Source organism: Sylvia atricapilla, chromosome 5 (genome assembly GCF_009819655.1).
Source record: "Sylvia atricapilla isolate bSylAtr1 chromosome 5, bSylAtr1.pri, whole genome shotgun sequence".
Taxonomy (NCBI): domain Eukaryota; kingdom Metazoa; phylum Chordata; class Aves; order Passeriformes; family Sylviidae; genus Sylvia; species Sylvia atricapilla.
This window is the reverse complement of record NC_089144.1, coordinates 19,086,402-19,099,033: the sequence shown is the minus strand read 5'-3', so window position 1 is coordinate 19,099,033 and position 12,632 is coordinate 19,086,402. Positions and strand designations below refer to the sequence as shown.

At 36.9% G+C, this 12,632-nt stretch overlaps 1 long non-coding RNA gene across 1 annotated transcript; it reads right to left on the bottom strand.

Moving 5' to 3' along the window:
• Positions 1-6,386: 6,386 nt before the first annotated feature.
• On the bottom strand, positions 6,387-11,554 carry LOC136361989 (uncharacterized). The gene is made up of 2 exons (XR_010743713.1): positions 11,489-11,554; positions 6,387-6,438 (listed from the first exon to the last, which is right to left on the bottom strand). It is a non-coding gene; the product is annotated as an uncharacterized lncRNA (long non-coding RNA).
• Positions 11,555-12,632: the final 1,078 nt, after the last annotated feature.

Here is a 12,632-nt window from a genome sequence, read left to right as displayed (position 1 = left end):
ACTGTGCTTAGTGTTAAGGACATCTGCAAATGAGTACACACATGCACACATTTCACTAAGCTTCTTTTTCTCTCTTCCTACTTTCACAGTTAAGGGTTTTCTTCTCACTCCCCTCACCCCCTTTTAATGTCTTTTTAAGAGAAAGATGCAGTCAGCAAAAACCAGCATTCTGTGGCTAATGTGAATCAAGAAGGATGTGTCATGTATAATGAGACATGAATAGCTAAGGAGATTGCACAGGCTGTATCACAGACACATGGAATTGGATGGTGAATCCTGCTTTATATAGGTCAGCCACTTGCTAAAACATATGATCATATCCCTATTTCCAGGCTAAATGTGCAAATGGACAATTTATATCATCCTTATTCATGATAACATTGTGGCTTATACTCTCCTCTTTTGCATTCGCCTCCCACATGTATCTGTAGAGAACTGTACTCGTTTCCAGACTTATGCCCCCTTTCAGATTTGCTCTTCTATTTAAAACTGATTTTCTTGTAGATTCATAATCAGCCTTGTGCATAATACTCCAGACAAAGACTGAGGTGTGCTTGTGAATGGCATGGTCTTCTTTTGTGAGAAGCAGCTGATGTGACACCTTAAAATTCCTAATTGCCTTTTTATTTATTTATTTTTTTTATATCCAAATCATTTTATTGGCTTAATTTTTATTCTATTTTGGAAAAATTTGATTTCATTTGATGTCTAGTGTAAGTAAGTGAATGACAGCTTCTCTATCAATCCAAAGGTCAGGAATAGGCCTCTCATGAACATGATTATTTTAGCATTTTCAGATGGAATTAAATATCTCTGTGACTCTCTTGCTGAAACTCAACCCCAAATATGACCAAAGTTAGAATAGAAGAGCTCAGCTCCTTGGTCAGTTTGATCACCCACATCTCTCTCACTACCATTTCATAGGAAAAAGTTATTCATGTGTCCCCACACATGAAACAGAAACCTTGCAGTGTTGTGGTTAGAATTCAGTGTAGAGAGTAACAGTGCCATCTAATTCATACTGATATCACCCACGGCTCTGATGCCTTAAGTTTGAGCTTTCATGTTTTTCAGATTCTGTGCTGCCCAGGGGTGCAGCTCTGAGCCTCATATTGAATGTCAGTCAGCTCTTCACAGAGTAGAGAAAGCAAATCCTTGTCCTGAGCACCAAGGACAATGAGTACAAGTCTCAGGCCCAAAAGCATAAACAACTGAAGAACATTAAACAAATGGACTGAAGAGAGAAATAAAGAAGGATGGGACCTCACATTCTGAAGCTGTAATTGGACAATTAAACCCCAATATGCAAATGGACCAAAACTTATAAAAATGTGAGACCTCATGACTGGTCATCCATTTTGTGACCATTTTGTGTCCACCTTGGGTGTAGTCTTGGTCAGGCTCTTGTCCTGCCCAAGGTGTACCCTTAAAGCCCTTTCAATAAATTCCTCCCTTATTCTCTCTACCTCTGTCCAGTCTCTGTTTCAGGTCAGCCTTCCCAAGGCATCAGCTCCATGACCTGCAGTTCAAATTTTTCTTCCCTGCACTGGGTACCTCCATCTCATTGACTGGCAAATGCACCTCAGGTCCTACAGTTAGGTCCATACAGTCTGTGCAATATTATATGCAAACCTTGGCATAAGCAAAAAATAGTCAACTGGGCAAATCTTAGTCTTGCCATTACCCTCTGAGCAATAAAAACCCTTCCTTGTGACTGAGGTAATGATTACATTTGTCCTTACAGCAGGGATATTTCTGAAATAGGAATATTAGCCCAAAGTGTATCTCTTTGTGGGGATATTTTTGGATTTTTTTTTTTTTTCCAGCACTGAGAGTCCCTTATTCCCCTATATCTGATGAGGATCAGGTGAGGGAGCTGCAGTCATTTAGCCCAGAGAAAAGGAGGCTGAGGAGAAACATTATTAAGTTCTATAACTCCCTGAGAGGAGGTCATAGTGAGGTGCAGGTCAGTCTCTTTTCTCATGTGATATAAATTACAGGATGAGAGTAAAAGGCCTCAAGTTACATCAGGTGAGGTTTAGATTGGTTATTAGGAAAATTTCATCATAGAAAGGGTTGTAAAACATTGGAAAGGGCTGCCCCAGTAGTAGAGTCACCGTCCCTGTCTGGAAGTGTTCAACAAATGTGGTTATGGCACTTGAGGATGTGGTTCAGGTATGGACTTGCTGGTGCTGCTGAGTTGGCAGTTGGACTTGATAATCTTGAAGGTCTTTTCCAACTTTAATGATTCCATAATTCTACAATTCTATCCCTGCCCAGAGAGGTTGTCATATTGTGACCCATGAAAATACTCTAAATATAATGTTGTGACTGTCCTTCCCTCTGGTAGGGTAGTTAACTCTTGTTTGTTGATTAAACTGAATGAACTACTGTCCCTGTGCAACAGAGGTACTTTAGGAAATCTCTGTCCTGAAAGGGGAGAGAGCTTATAACTGAGGCCTACTTAGAGTTTTCTTCTTCTTCCCCTCTCCACATTCCCACAGCCCTTTAATGGCTGGCACAATGCAGTCTGAAAACAAGTAAATCAGTGGTAGGCAGTCCACACCAATTACATCAATTTTAGTCATCTGTCAAGAATGGATGGTGAAGAAAAGATTTCTTGTCCTGCTTTTTGCCTATGTATCACACACCTTAATGCAATGGTTTGCATTAATATGGAATTAATGGAGGTAAAACAACAAAATTCAATTAAACCCTACATAACAAATTAAATTATTGCACTTGAATTAATATTGTGTTTCTTATATTATTACAGCCTTTTATGTACATAAGAAGTTAGTCTGAAAAATGGGATTTGAGAACTTGACCTTTTGCAGCAAAGCAAAGCTCAAGGCTTAAACATTCATATTAACACTGTGTGCTCCTTAAATCTAAAAATAACCCTTTTTCCATATAGCTGCTAACCCCTTCTTATTTCTTAGAATTTAGTTTTCCCCCCTCCTGTTACCACAAGGCCACCCACCTCTTTCTATCTGTACTCCTGTCTATGAGTGCTGATGCCAAACTCAATTGATTTTCTCACTCCTTTAGTAAGAACACACATTTTCATTCCCACATAATCTGAATTTGCTATGTATACACATTATTATGAATCGTTTATACAGAAATAAAGACAGGCAAATATTGCCACCTTAACCTTCTTTTAAGCAAAAGTGAGGAGGAGGGGGTATTTTTGTGTGTGACAAATTTGAACTTTCCCAAAGCCTGAAGAAACTCTCAAAAACACTAAGTTAAATTTTCTTTGCTCTTCAAGTTTTCATTATTTCTGTTTAAAAGCAAAGTTAGTTGTGATTGTTATCCAGTGCTCAGCATAGAGAAGAGAAGGCTCTGAGGACATCTTATTAAAATTAAAACCTCTCAATATCCAAAAGGGGGTTATGAGACTTTTACAGAAGTTTGTAGTGACAGGATAAGGGGCAATGGTTTTAAGCTGAAAGATGGTAGATTTAGGTCAGACATATGGAAGAAATTCTTTGCAATGAGAATTGGAAGGAAACAGGAGCAGGTTGCCCAAAGAGGCTCTGGATGTCCTATCCCAGAAGTGTCCATGGCCAGGTTGGACAGGGCTTGGAGCAACCTGGGATAAAGAAAGTTGTCACTGCTGATGACAGGAGGGCTGGAATTGGATGATCTTCAATGTCTTTTCCCACCCAGGCCATTCTGTAATTGTATGAGTCTGTGGTTCTGTGATTTGAGGCTTCTCTGGTTCATTTTTTCCATAACTCTCCCTCTTACAATAACAAGATAATCGAAAAGTGACCTTTGGTGTGGGTTTTCTTTGTCAGTTTGTAAATGAGATAGCACTGTATTTCTTTCTTCCTTATTCTGTCTTTCTATATTTATTGTTTCTCTCTTGTAAAGTCAATATTTTTTGTTCTACATAAAATGATCTATATTAATTCCTTGTACTTTGATACTGGCACTGGATGCAGTTTTTCTTAAAATGCCTGATTTCAATACAACTGCTTGAAAAGCAACTATTTCTCCAAGAATTTTTTTTCTGTGATGTAATTCTAAATTTGACTTTAAATGGTCAGTAACAGTTGAAAAGGGGAAGCAGTTCAGTGGACAGTTTGACCTCTCAATAGCAAACTGTTGTCTTGCAGTGTAAAGTCCAAGATTATAAATCCATTTTTGATAAAGAAGTAAGATTCAATTTTAATCTTGAGCTGTAAGCAGATACAAAATGATACTTGAAAATGCATCATATATTTTGACTGCTAGAATGGGGCATTATTTTCAGGTATATGTATTTGCAGTTATATACAAGGGCAAAGAAAAAAATACTGCCCTATCTAATAGAGGATACTTGATGTTTACAGCCTAACAAACACATTGCAAACTTTGCTTATGTCTTTATTTGCTATTTAGCACTTCAACCAAAATTGTTATCCATTGTTGTTACATTTTCTGAGTCATAACAACACTTTCCACCTTCAAAGCAGTTTGTGAATGATCTGAGTGACAATCTTGTGAAGAAAAGCAGCATAATAATTCCAGGGTTAAAAAGGCTTTAACTGAGGAAAAGAGATTTGAGTACTGTCAAACAAGCACAGGCATTTCTAAAGACATGTCAACCTATCTATTTTGGACCCTTTTTCTCAAACTGGGAGGAATCACACTCAGGAGCTGCCTGTCTCATGACCCAAGTGACTCATTACCAGAGCTGAGATTATGTTGTCGTTAATAAGATCTGTTATAGATGGCAAAAGTTGCTTTAAATAAGAAAGATTTATGTTAAAACATGTTAAGCATAATGCATGTTTCAGACCAAAGCAGTACTCAAGAGAAAGGAAGAATGTCAAAAGAGGAAGTTCAGTATAGCATAAACATGCACAGAGAAAAAATTTATTCTTTTACTAAATTTATTGTGTTAGTCTCAGGCAGGGTAAGGAGAACAAACCTTCATCTTTTCCTTGGAAAACTAAAAAATGCTAAATTGTCATCAAACTTTCCCTTTCAAGAGTGTTCTTGAATGAGTTCAACTTTCATTCACTGTTCAGCTTTGAAGGTTTGGGATCATGAATGATTCTGAAACCCTCTGGGACAGGTTCAGCAGGGCGGATCTGAACCAAGCAATAAGTGAAAAGCAGTGGCCTGTGAGCCACCCCCAGACATTACACAGCATGAAAGTGACTCAGACCTTCAGAAATGTCCTCATTCACCAAAGCAGTGGGTATGCAGAACTCTGTCTGCTGTGTGTTTTAGGGAAGGGTGGAAAGTGAAAAATATCCGGGAGTTTAGTTCAGTTTTTAACTGAGATAATTATTTATGATACTCTTATGATTTTTAATGATATTCTGCAATCTACTCACTACTATAATATTTCTACACCTCACTGCAGTATAATCCATAAAAAAATAAGTGGCTGATCATGCTCCAATTCATAATCAATAGGGTAACCTACTTGGACAGCTGCACTAACATAATCATGGGCAGCAAGTCCAGGGAGGTGGTTTCCCCTCCTCTTCTCCTTTCTTGTAAGACCCCATCTGAAATGCTGTGTCCAGCTCTGGGCCCCCAACAACAGAAACCTGTTGGCACAGGAAAACAGGAGGAGAGCCTCCAAGTTGATCACAAGGCTAGAGCACCTCTCCTATGATGGCAGGCTGAGAGGGTTGTGGTTCAGAAATGGAAAATGGAACATTTTTTCCACGAGCGCATAGAGAAGGAGTGACTGCTGCCTCCACAGGTTCTCTGAAAATTTGCAGGTTCAATCCTTATCCCAAATCAACAATAAAAATTCTGAATTCAAGCAAAATTTTTTACTTGGACTCATCACATTGCAAGTCAGTGAGAAGGTGCTGGTGTCTGGGGAGAGAAGTCCTTCTTGAGGTCCTGTGTAAGCTTTTTCATACACTCATTACTCTTGAAAATATACTATGCACACCCAGGCACTTAATGTTTCATCACTGCCAGGGAATGCAAAGCTATTTACAATACAATAAAATATTTTATTCATTTTTCCTTGTTTCCCTGGACATCAGTGACCACACAGAAGGTATCATGTGCTGAAATAAAGACCCTGCAGCTGGGCAGCAGGGGGAAAAGAATTTGACAGGGAAGGACATGGTAACAACGGGATATAAGGTTTGTTGTCAAACTGCTTTGTTATATCTTTGTTGCCTAGCAAAGCTGCTTTCTCTTTTTTACTCCATTCTACTTTCCAATTGAAAATTTAGAAGCTAAAATTTCATTGGAGAATGCATTAGATGAGATGTGGCAGCAGGTTCACCTGGATAAGACTGAGTTCCTCTCACAGGATTCTGCCTGCAGAGAGAGCAGTAACACAGCAGTACCTCACCAGAAGGAGACACAACTCAGCCTGGGATTTAAATCTTATCAGGAACATCTTAGCTCAAAAATGTATTCCATTTTTTTTTTTTTTTTTTTTTTTTTTTTTTTTTTTTTTTTTTTCTGATATTTTCACTCATCCAAAGTCTTCAGCCTCTACTGTGAGTTTTATGATATTTCCATTATTCAGGATTTACTGAATTTTGTATGTAACATAAATGGAGTATTTGGAGTTTTATCTCTTTTTTGATGAATCTTAACTGTAGCTAAACTTTTGGGGAAAAAAAGTTTAAAAAAGAATAAAAATCCTAGGATCAAGAGCATGTGACTGTGAAAACCACCAGGGCTCTGAGAAAAGTTCTGTTGATGTCGTTTTATAAGAAAGTTGCTGCCATTAGTCTAAACCAGATCTGCTCCCTTGCAGAGCTGCAAGTCGGGCATCTGAAACTTGTTAACAGCAGCTGTTGCTGGATTGGTGTTTTCATTTTTATTAGAATGGAATCTTTGGGTCATAGCCTGAGGTTTCTAGCAGTCATTTCAAAAAAGTTTTATACTTGAATGTACAGGTAGGTCAGGACTGGGGCTGAAATTTGGAAGAGAAACTATATCTGTTGGTGTCATATATAGATTATTGAGAGTGATGCTTGACCCTACAACATCACAAGGATCAATCCTTTTGCAGGGAATTGCAGACATAGGCTAGGCTTGACTGCAGCAACCCAACTCCAATGCCAGCTATGCTTCTCTTCAAAAGTTAAACTCAAATGACTCATCAGACATACTAGATGAAATAGAGAATGATTTGAATCTTTATTGTACTTGCAAAAATTCCTATTAAAAGTACGTCCTGAACTATAAGCTCAGCTTGTGTGTGTGTGCAACATATTTTTGTCTAAGGGCCCTCTACTGCAAGAATTCAGGAGTAACCACAGAATCACAGAATATAAAGGGTTTGGAATGGACTTTAGAGATCACATAGTCCTGTGCAGGAGTTGGAGTTTGATGATCTTTGTGTATCTCTTCAAAATCAGGATATCTGTGATTCTGTGATTGCATGATTTAATGATGTTGTGAATTCTGCATTCCGGTAGTCACCTACTACTTATCTGTCATCCAAGAGACAAAGCACTGGATTTTCATCTCCCGCCTTGTGAAGGGAACCCCTCACCACTGCAACAGCCCCAGGTGTAAGAGCAGATTAGTCACAAAGTTTTGTTACATTGGCATTTCCTCCTTTTTTAACATTCCAAAATATTTGAATCAGGTTTTAGCTTAGAATTCTTTGCTTACTTATTTTTATATTGCAATTCAATTTTTTAATTTCTTTTGCTGTAAACATAAATATGTTTTTAGTAATAAGGAAGACATCTGAAGAAGTTTGGCTAAAGATTTTAATTTTAAAAAAATTTGGAATATTTAAAAAAGAGATGAAAATATCCCCACTTTTAAAAGCTAGGCAGAAAGTGGAAAAATAATCTTTCCAAATTTTTTAGATTAGAATCTCATAACAATGAAAAATATGTCTCAGAACCATCTTTTATTTTCCAATAATTTTCTATAAAAAGATATCAGGTCATGGAAAGAACTGCAGTAGAAATCCATGCCTTTATCTCACTGAGACCTTGGAAGGACCTGCAGTTTGTAGATGTGGGAGTTGGAGGAAGGAGATTTTACTCTTACATAAAGACTTCTGCTACTTCTTAACAGCCCTAAAGTAAAATAATTTCCTCAGCCCTACCAAGTAATTCCTTTAGAACCTTCTGCATGAATCTAGTACCTCCATTCTTCGTAGCAACAATTTTCCACACAATTTAAATATTTTTTTAAAGTAGTTTTGAAAAGGTCAGCTGTTTTGAAAAATCTGTACAGGTGTGTTCCCAATTTGAAACTCATGTGTATTATGCATCTCTGTTTCTGGGTGATTTCAGTTTTACTCTCTGCATTTGATGCTCAGATACTGATTTTTAGAAGAAAGTTAATAATACAAATTGACAAAGTGAAATTTGTATTTTATATTTGAACAGCAGGAATATTCATGCAACACTTGACATGAAATAAAGGAATAAGTTGCTCTAGCAGAGCATCATTACCAGGATCGATATTCGTTTAGACTGAGGATTTCAGGTTTGGGTTCAAAGCAACAATTTTAGCCATTATGATTTTAAGAGCTGAAAGCTAATTCCTTACATGTCATATCTGTCCCTTCAGAGTTGCATTAAATTATTATTTATTTGTTTATGACATTGAAAGACTAACAGCAAAGCCAGGTAATGAATAAGGCCTTTATTTAGTCAGGAAAAATGCAAAGGAGGTGCTTTTCCTGAATGATTTGAAACCACAAATCTATAAAACAAAGGCATTTATCAAGTTACATAGTAATTACTGTATTATTTCTGAAAAACTTGCAGTAACTGAATTTCAGAGATATTCAGACCCCCATGTCATGCTTAAAGATTGTTAGTCTTATAATCATACAAAATTGATAATGATGAATTCTTGCTTTTTCAAGATGCAATGATGTCACAATATTGTCACATACCAGGCGATCATGGTTTATTAAAGACCATTCCTACCTGATACTTCTAAAACTGAAAAAATCCCCAAACCAATCAAGCAAAACCCCCGTTTACCCATGTTTTTAATATCATCAGTTAAAATAAAGCAGTATTAGAAATCTTCTAATTTCTTCTAATCTTCTAAGCTTGTTTATCAAATATACACTTTGGAATATAACAAAGAAAGGCAAAATATTTGCAACTTCATCATGAGATTTTCAGGTATTTTTCAAGCCTCCTTTCCCATGTGCTGCTCAGGGGAACCAAGCTGGAGGGAGTTCACAGTGAGAGGGGTATTACTGGGGTTTCCTCTCACTGTTACCTCTGCATGGGGAGGACAAGCCCAGTTTTCCACTATGATGGCTGTGGCATCTTCATCTCTACTGGTGTTTGTGGTTGCTCGGGAAGGTAAAGTTTAGGAAGTCTGAAACCTTTGCTTTCCATCACCCCGATGGGTACACCTCATCAGAGGAAAGAGAGTGAAATCGAGCTGGTGTAATGATCTCATTGTGTATTAGCAGTTGGGGTTGGAACCTGAGGCATAGAGGAGCAGAAGAGCAAGTTTTTGCTTCTTCTCCAGTTCACACTGAAGATTTGTCCCTAGAAAGGGCTGACTTAATCAGAGAGCAACCCAGTAAAGCACTTATAAATGTGTTTAAGTCACTTTAGGATCAGAACTAATCTGCTCAACACCTTGTGTGTTTAAATACTAAATCCTGGACCTGGAAGCCATAAACACTTAGGTTCACCATTCATCAATGAAAACCAAACAACACAATCTCCAGCAAATTATTTCACTGTCCAATTAAGATGAATGATTGACATCAAGGCTTTTGACTCCCACAGCAAATTGTATGTTTTGTTATTATCAAATAGGTTATCATCAATCAAGTTATATGATTTCTGCAGTAAAGTTAATACATTTCAGCCACATGAACTGAGATATTTTCATCTCATGTATGACAGAAGAGTTGATCTGTCTTTTACCAGGAACTTTAAAAGAGGACTGAGAAGCTATTATTACTCATGTGATACTCTTGTGCACAGAGAAACAAGAATGATTTACCAAGAATATAACACTGATATAACAATGTATATTAGCCTTCATTGGATTTAATTTGTTGGTTTTATTCTCTGTTTCTATGGAATTTTTGTAGCAGGCCAAGGTAACTGCAGTGAGAGTGATGGACATGGACATCTCATAAAGTTTTTTCCTGAGTTTGTCTCTGATCTGAAGCCTGGTGGCTTCTTTACAGAAGGAAGAAACCAGACTCAGGTGTGCTCCCTCAAGGTACTGAACATTGAGACCATAATTTAAGAGGTCTCTGTGTAGCATCTAAATAAATAGCATATATGGATGTATCAACATTTTACACTATTGTGAGTCAAATCACTTTAATGTAAGATTAGCTCCTGATTCTTAGTATCCTAAACCTTTAATAGACTTACAATTTTGAAATTGAAAAGATCAAAGCAGTCATAAGCAGTGTCTATAATACATAGTTTGGAAAGACTGGAATCTTTCTAGTATATATTTTTCTTTATTTGTTAATCTGCAGGGAAGGAGAAACATTCTATAATAACAGAGGGAAACAGGATTTAGCTACACAATATGGCATTCATAAGTCAGTTCCAGCCTATTCCCTCCCCTTTCTTCTCAGACACTCATAACTTTCTCAATTAAATTTGAGGGGCTGGAACTATCCACGCTTGGATTCAACTGAAAAGTAAATGTTTGGGGTTTTATATATTTTTTTTATGTTAAATGATTGAGTGTGAATTAGTCAAGAGTGAACCTTACACATTTTTTCTTGTATGTTTCAATTAAAAATGTAATTAGGACAAATAAAAAATGATTAACAATCAAACCTTCAAACACAGACCTGTGAGCATGCCTATGTGCATTTGTATTAGGGAGCAGCCTTATTGTTTTGAAGGCTTCATGTGGCTGTAGTTTTATGCAGAAAGTTGAGGATGTGCTCAGGTGTTTTAAAATTGAGGACCACTCTTTGATTTTCATGTAGTAACCTAATTATCAAGTAAAATGTGCAGGAAAAAAAAAAGCAGAGGTATATTTCCTAGAAATTTTTATTAAAATATATGCAAAGGAAATTTTATTTCCTTTCTTAAATTTTTTTTTTATTACTTTTTAAATTTTTATTTTATTTCCATTTCCCAGTGATCCTTTTATTAACCTAATCTCACTTTATTCTAAATCTTTCCAAATCTAAGCAGCTAGAAGACTGGAAGCACTGAAACAATTTTCCCAAAGTCTTGATGAGATCTACAAAAAAAAAACCAAATTTAAAAGAAACCAGACTCCTAAGTTTAAAGTCATATATGCATGAACTCAGCACTTGCATCCAATTTAGGAAAAACACAGCTGCATCCTAAACATTTCATTATTTCCCATAGTCTGAGATAGTTTAGGTTGGTAGCAGTTTGAATAGGAAGTGTGACAGAAATTTGTAAAAGGTGTTGCAGTTCATATTATTTTTTGTTGCATGAACTAACAAAATGAGTGGTAAAAGGGAAACTGAATTTTTAGGTGGAGGTAATTCTGAAAGTTTAATCTGAAGTGCTACATTTTCTGTCTTCTCGGTGATAGATATTCCAACTTTTTTTTTTTTTTTTTTTTTTTTTTTTTTTTTTTTTTTTTTTTTTTTTTTTTTTTTTTTTTTTAATAGAGAGAGAGAGAGAGATAGATAGATAGATAGATAGATAGATAGATATCAAATTGGTATGAAACTATGGCATTCTATGGTTTTTGTGCAAAACCAGAATAGGGATATATCCATTTTGCACTGGATATGCTGATCAAAATTTCTAACATCAGCACCACATCCTGAAGCTGTAGGTCTGATAGCAGCAGCTGATTACAGTGCATTCTTTTGGTGCTTGATAAACAAAAAAATAGTCCTGTGTTTTACCTTAAAACATGTCCATGTTTATGACTTTCAGAGCATCAGACTTCAGCCTTAATTCCAGTATTTGAATCCCACAACTTATATTCAGATTCTTTACCCATTTTTATCTTTTGACCAGTGATATTAGCATAATGGCAGTGTCCAAAGTTTTATCCCAGAATGGGGTTTTTTGTTTGTTTGTTTGCTTGCTTTTTAAGCATACTTTAACAAGTGAGTTCAGGATCCAGTCTACAAATTCTGATTGATTTGGCACAATGACAGATTCTGATTATGTTTTTTTCCTCCCTCCTTGTCACAGAATCTGTCCTTCATGAGTTGTCAAGCAGTCTGTGATTAATTTGGCCTGGTGGTTCATGGGGCAGAATCCAGTCTATTTCTTTTGCATTCCCAGGGTGTTTTTGACAATTCACTGTGCACACTCCAGTGCCCTGGCACTGCTCACTGGCAGAGCCAGTGTGTTGCTCCTCAGCCATGGCTGGGGACTTGTGCTCAGCTTGATTCTGCTGTGAGCATTTCTAACCAATGTGTAACCCCCCTGGTGTGAGATCTCTGTAAAATATTTTCCTATTAACCATTTCGATGTTTCTTTGTTCACCTAACAGAGGATGCACCCTGGAAGTGAAAATGCAACTCAATAAATGATCAGTATTTAACACCAGGCGACCCCGTACTGCTGCACTTGTGGTCAGCAGTGATGAAGGTAGTCATTTTGACAGGAAATTTGACATTGAAATGGCATGGATATGTAACTGTGAACATGACTTCCAAGAACACAGGATTTAGAGGACTGGAAGATGCCTATTTTATCCGTTTATCTAGCTTTTCCCCCAAAATG